Source organism: Mus caroli, chromosome 11, assembly GCF_900094665.2.
Source record: "Mus caroli chromosome 11, CAROLI_EIJ_v1.1, whole genome shotgun sequence".
NCBI lineage: Eukaryota > Metazoa > Chordata > Mammalia > Rodentia > Muridae > Mus > Mus caroli.
Window position 1 is genome coordinate 111,552,016 of NC_034580.1, and position 7,098 is coordinate 111,559,113.

Consider the following 7,098-nt stretch of genomic DNA (forward strand, 5'->3'; position numbering starts at 1 on the left):
AAAAACAAAATGTGTATAGCATAGGATTTTTGTTGCCATCTTTAATGGAAGATTGGAATTCCTTTGTTGTAGATAATCTAATCCATTCAGGTTTTCCAAGTGAAATGTTAATTTTTATATGCCACATACATGGAAGTATTTCATTTTCTCACATTTATCTATTTGTGTGTTTGTACACGTATTCCCACCTACACATGGAGGTCAGAGGACAGTTTTTAGGAGTCAGTTCTCAATTCAAACCAAGTAGGTTCTTGGGAGAGAACCCAGGTCCCAGGCGTGGCAGCTGGCACTTTTTGTTTTGTTTGGGTTGGTTTTTTTGAGACAGGGTTTCTCTGTATAGCCCTGGCTGTCCGGGAACTCACTCTGTAGACCAGGCTAGCCTCCAACTCAGAAATCCGCGTGCCTCTGCCTCCCGAGTGCTGGGATTAAAGGCGTGCGCCACCACGCCCAGCGGCAGCGGGCACTCTTATTTGCTGAGCTATATCTCTATAGCCTCTGCTTTGATTTTCTGCATTGTGACTGATTAGACAGTCTCACCTTTCACTACTTCAGACATCTGCATTTTGGTTTTTAAGGCAAACTCTTTGTGCTGGCCCTAAATTCAGGTGGATCCCCTGGCTGTATCCGCTCAGGTGCTACCATTACAGGCAATAAACCACAGTGCTTACTGTTAAAAATACTACTCAGGACCTGCAAAAATGAGTTGAATGTGGTGCCAGATACTGAAAACTACCTCGCCTGTGTTTGTGTAGAGAGACAACACCTCTTGTAGCCCAGGCTGGCTCCCAGCTCTTCGTAGCACAGGATGGCCTCCCTAGTGCTGGGGTCACAGGTGTGCAGCACCAAACCCTGTTTAACTAATGTAGGGATCCAGTCTAGGGCTCTTAAACACTTAGCAAACAGGGCATGGACTAAGCCTCATCCCGAGCCTGACTGTGGGGTTTTCTACCCCTGTACAGCTGTGCTGCAGGTGTCTGTCTCAGGTTCTGAATGACATAAAATGCATGGCATGGGGCTGGTGAGATCGATCATTTGGTAAGAGCACCCGACTGCTTTTCCAAAGGTCCGAAGTTCAAATCCCAGCAACCACATGGTGGCTCACAACCACCCGTAATGAGATCTGATGCCCTCTTCTGGTGCATCTGAAGACAGCTACAGTGTACTTACATTAAATAAATAAATAAATCTTTTTTAAAAAAATGCATGGCATTCTGCTACATTGTATTTTGACAATGACAGTCTTTGAGTTTTATTGATTCCTGCTTTTCAAAGACAACAATATAATCCTAGGTCTCCATCCAGTTCGTGTAAACCAACACAACACATAAATGTATGCTAGCGATCATCCCCTCTACTATAACAGAACACTATTACCCCTGTGTCGCACCCTCACTGTTTTTGCAGTCAGCAGTATTACTTATGTGGTGGCTTGAATATGCTTGGCCCAGGGAGTGGCACTATTAGGAGGTGTGGCCTTGTTGAAGGAAGTGTGTCACCTAGGGGGTGGGCCTTGAGACCCTTCACCTAGCCTCCTAGAACCTGTCTTCTCCTATTTACATTCAGATGAAGATGTAGACTCTCAGCTCCTCCAGCACCATGGCTGCCTGGTCACTGCCATGATCCCACCATGATGATAATGGACTGAACCTCTGACCCTGTAAGGCAGCCCCAATGAAAGTTGTCTTAGTCATGGTGTCTCCTTACAGCAATGGAAACCCTAAGACTTTATATTGAGATCACAAACCAAAGACCTTATAGATACTTTGGTGTAAGGCCCAGATTCAACTATTTCCTTAGCATTTGCAACACAATAAAAATAAATAAACGGTGAGGCCTGAGAAGCAACTTACACTTACCAAATCCTAGCAGCAGCTCGAATGGGAGATAAGGCTGACAGCACAGCACCTACCTAGTAAGCCACCTTGATGGTTAGAGTGCTAACTGGTACCAAGGGTCCCTTTCCAACTCTGAGTCTACATGTGACAGTAAATCTGGAACTGGTACCCACATAGATGAACTCAGAAGAACTCTTATGACAGACACATTAACAACTCTACTAATTACAACCTGGGGCTGAGCTTGGAGCTGCTGATGACACTCCTCAGCAAAGCCCTTGCCTGTCACACTGAAGGCCCTGGGTTCAAGATGTGAAGGTATATGCCTATAATCTCAGCTGTAACAGAGAAGTCAGGCTCAGTCTAAGCTGCACAGCAAGTTTTAATGGAGAGCGGTAAAGTATTCCTTAGCATGCTCTCTGCGCTAGGCTTCGCTCCAGCATAGCACCAGACAGACAGACATGTTTTAAAGTTAAGTCACCCCACCTGACAGTCTTAATGCTACTTTACATACATAAGGACTAATTATGGGGGCTGGAAATGCAGCCCGGCTGGTGGAGTGCTTGCCTAGCATGCACAAAGCTCTGATTTGGATCCCTGGCATTATGTAAACAGGGTGTGGTGGTTCATCTGCAATCCCAGCACTTCGGGAGGTAGAAGCAAAAGGATCAGAAATTCAAGCTCACACACAACTACATGAGGTTGAAACTAGCCTGCTAATAGAAGATAAACTAATAGACAAAGCCAAAAAAAAAAAAATTGAGCATGGGCTTGAGGTGTATAGCACAGTGGTATCGAGTTTATCTACCATGTGCAAGGTCCCAAGATCACGATCAGCACTAGAATGAAACACAGCCACTGCTACAGGAACCGGATGCACAGTAGAATACAAGCTTGACCATCGTGAATAGGGTTCTAGTTTAATTTCTCCCGGGGGAAGGTGGGCGACTAAATCCAAGTATTTGTATGCAACTCTATTTTTTTTTAAGATTTATTTATTATATATAAGTACACTGTAGCTGTCTTCAGACACACCAGAAGAGGGCATCAGATTTCAGTACAGATGGTTGTGAGCCACCATTTGGTTGCTGGGAATTGAACTCAGGATCTCTGGAAGAGCAGTCCAGTGCTCTTAACCCCTGAGCCACCTCTCCAGCCCGCAACTCTATTTTTAAATCAGCCCATTCAGGGACTAATTTATTGTTGGGTGTCTGCTTGTTGTGGAGAGACACAACTTTTCCTGGAGAGACACACCACATTCATCTACTCAACCCAGCTAGGAGTCCACCAAAGTCCAACCTGGTGAGCCAGTAAGTTTTATTGGAGAGTTACAGGAATGTGGGTGGGTAAGGGGTTGCTTACAGGAGCAGAAATGACTCAAAGACAGCTGCATCAACCAAATTCCACCCCAGAAAGTGTCAGCTCACAGAAGCTGGGAAACCTGGAGCTCACTGCACAGCCTGCAGGCAGCACAACAGGTTGGAGAGTGTCTTTTCAAAGTGACTCTGGCCTAAGCCTCTTCCAGGCAGCTCGGACTGTCTCTGCAGTTGGCCTTGTCTCCATCTTCTTTGCAGTTTTGTTGGTCTGAGAGTCTCCTTCATACCTGGAGGGACTCAGCTCTCATTGCTTAGTCTGACAGGTGGGGCCTAGTGAATCTGGTCAGGTTTAGGGACTTCTTGCAGCTATTTTGAGTCCTTCCGTTCACATTCTGCAATCTTGCCTGAGTTCTGCCACCACTTAACTGTGACAGTGTCCCCTCCCAAGTGGTAGCAGAAGCACTGGGGTGAGGCTGAAGCAGAATGACTCAGAGCAAAACCAGGGCCAATATTGGTGCACACCTGCAATCCCAACACTCAGAAAGCAGAGGCAAGAGAATCTCTGTGAGTTTAAGGCCAGCCTAGTTAGTCTACAGATAGAGTTCTAAGAAAGCCAGGACTAAACAGAGAGACACTGACCTTGCCTCAAAATAAATCAATAGAGAAATAATTTGAGACCAACTTGGACAATACATCAAGACCTTGTCTCAAGAAAAATTGAATAAAAAAAATTTTAAAGAATTATTTATTATATGTATATGAGCACACTGTAGCTGTCTTCAGACAGACCAGAAGAGGGTGTCAGATCCCATTACAGATGGTTGTGAGTCACCATGTGGTTGCTGGGAATTGATCTCAGGACCTCTGGAAGAGCAGTCAGTGCTCTTAACCACTGAGCCATCTCTCCGGAGAGCCCATAAAAAAATTTTTAATTGGCAGGTTATGTTTATACATACAAATTTTAAGAATCACTGTTAAAATGAGGAAACACTAAGCAAATTTTAAAATTTGCATTTCAGATAATGTACTATGTCTGAACAAAGAAAATGATGCACATTAGACTTGGCACAACTCAGGGGAAAATCAACTTTGACAATCACCAAACCATAAATCTCAGTAACCATGGCCAATCAGCAGGTAACTGACTACGTCTCAGTGCCTGCCTGACGGGAGAGGGGCAGCTCTGCTTTGCCATCTCTGCAGTCTAACACTCCATAATTCTCTAAGGGCTGCTGTACACACGAGACATAATGGAAATCATGAAAAAAATCTCAGTAACACAGCAAACGGTGCTTAAAACCAACTATTGGGCCAGAGAGAAGAATAGTTCGGCTGTTAAAAAAAAAGCACTGGCTGCTCTTCCAAAGGACCTGGGTTCAATTCCCGACACCCATATATGGCTGCTCACAACCCTCTGTAACTCCTGTTCAAGGGTATTGGTCCTCCTTTAGCCTCGGAGGGCACCACGCATGTACACACATGGTGAAGACACACACACATACATGCAGGCAAATACACTCAAGAATGTAAAAAACTTAAAAATCACTTATAAACGCCTGATTAGGACTAAATCATTAGGGTAGATAGGTAGGCTTTAATTCACAAATATCAAAGTTCTCTTCTAGCCAGGCATGGTGGTGCACGCCTTTAATCCCAGCACTCGGGAGGCAGAGGCAGGCAGATTTCTGAGTTCGAGGCCAGCCTGGTCTACAAAGTGAGTTCCAGGACAGCCAGGGCTATACAGAGAAACCCTGTCTCGAAAAACCAAAAAGAATAACAATAACAAAGTTCTCTTCTATTTCAAGCTATCTTACTTCACAAACTCCATGGGTGAATTCTCATTTAACAATAGTTAATCTCACTAAAACCTTAAAAAGGAGTCTTTCAGCTCCCAAACTGACTCAATCTCCCTTACTGACAGTGAGGGGAAACAGGAGGGAGCAAGAAGGAAAATACTACGCACAAACCATGATCTGTGAAGAAAACACCAAAATACAAGTAACACAAGCAAACAGGCAAAATCCACTTGTGAGCTGGTGGCACTATCGCTTACTTAGGGATGAATTCAGTCTTTTGAGTTTCCTAGTTCCCAGGGGGAGAACTTAAACAGCCCCCTACCACCAACACCACCACCCGCGCCGGCGCCCGCGCCCGCGCCCCTGGCTCCCAAGTAGCCCTTCTGGCTGCCTGAAGAATACAGTGGACTTTAAAAAGGAATGCAAACAGGGAAGGTATCTCCCTCCAAAAGAAAAGGGGATCTTAGAACGACGGAGAAAATGAACAGTGCCCAAACCAGCAGAAACTTGAAAATTATAACGGAGAACAGCAAGAAGGGGAAGTAGATTATTTTTTTAAAAGGGGGCGGAGGGGCCAATGAGTGGCGTTACTGATGCATTTCGTGTCCCTAGTAGAGTAGAATGGAGACAGAAGGCAAAAACGGCAAAGTGAAAGAGAGGTGAAGAAGTAAAAAAAAAAAAAACAAAAAACAAAAACAAACCCAAACAACAACAACAAAAACAATTTCTCTAACCTCTTTCTGAGTGTCAACAGCACCGAAAGATGACGTTGATCGCGCTTCGGCTCCCCGGCAAACTGCACTGCTATAGCTTTTGAACACGGCCTAAAATCCCTTTCTTACCAACCCACACGACCTAAGAGTGTTGCAGGAACCAGCGGGGCTTTCTCCCCAAAATTCCTTCCTTCCAGCATTCCCATCCGCTGCTGCTGCTGCTGCTTCCCCCCNCCCCCAACAAGTTTTTTTTTTTTCTTTCTCAAGTCCTTCTAAAAAAGAAGCGCCCAACTCTCACAAAGACCCGTCGGCGGGTCCGGGTAACAATCATTCTAAGTCACGGTGGATTCCCGCACACAATTCCACCGCAAGATGCCAAGAGGCGGTGACGTGATGGCCTTGCAGGTCAAAGGAGCATCAATCACCACGTTAGCTGCGGGCACCTAATCCCCCGCCTCCCGGGCTCAGTCAGCCTGACTCAGAGCAGCAGCCTGCGCCTCTCGGCTGCTCCGGGCTCCCCTGCGCCCAGCCGGACCTCCCCGGCGGGCCGGGTCTCTGCCCCGAGCGGGAGGAAGACCGGCACCAGGAAGGAAGCGCCCCAAAAGGGGAAACGAGGAGACGGCTGCGCAGCCGCTGAGCTCGGGTCCCAGCCTTCCCCGGCCCGCGAGCGGCCCTCCCCGGCAGCCCGGAGCAGCCCGGGCCCGAGGTGCTCGGCGCCGCACGGCGCGGGGACCACGGAGCTCCCGCTCACTTCCCGCCCGCTCCCCTGCACTCACTGTGACGCGCCGTCCACTCCGTCACCCGGCCGGGCCCGCCCTGCGCTGCCGCCCGCAGCCGCCAACCTCGCTGCTGCTCCCCGACTGCGGCGCCCGCTGCCCCGACCGCCGTCCCGGCCGCAGCCCCGCTCGTTCTCGCCGCCGCCGCCGCCCGATCGCAGAAGCAACAGAGCAACCTAGCTTCCGCTCCTCGCCAGGGTCCCGCGAGAACTTCCCCACGCGGCCCCGCCCCGCCGCGCCCCGCCCCCACGAGACTTCCCCCGGCGGAAAAGGCCTAGAGCGCAAGCGCTCCTCCTCCGCTCCGCCCGGCAGGTAGCCTAGAGGGGGGCTTCGCGCATGCGTCAGCTCGCCCCGCAGCAGGTGGCACGGACTCGGCTCCGCCCCTGAGCCGTTGTAACCCTCTACGTGCCGGAGCAAATGAATTACAGCTCTGCTCTAGAGGAACGGCGCTTTCCACACTCTAATCACGTCCTTTCTACCAAAGCAAAGCAAAGAGGCCCCGAGGAGCGGGGAGAGATCTTAGGATGGCTCAACCCAAATAGAGGACCAGTTCTAGAAACGTTTGGGGATCTGGTTCGTGCAACCTGCAGTATTCGATGAATTGTTTGATTAGTCTGTTCACGCAGTGAACCACATGCCCAGTGTAAGTAAGCACTGTGCTG

General features: G+C 48.5%; 1 protein-coding gene across 1 annotated transcript in view; it reads right to left on the reverse strand.

Annotated features, from left to right (window-relative positions):
• The window catches only part of Grb2 (growth factor receptor bound protein 2), a 67,483-nt gene extending 60,861 nt beyond the window's left edge, over positions 1-6,622 (reverse strand). Inside the window, exon 1 of the mRNA XM_021176359.2 lies at positions 6,437-6,622. The gene's annotated coding sequence lies outside the window, so the exon portion shown is untranslated. The remainder of the gene's footprint in view (positions 1-6,436) is intronic.
• Between the last annotated feature and the right edge of the window lie 476 nt (positions 6,623-7,098).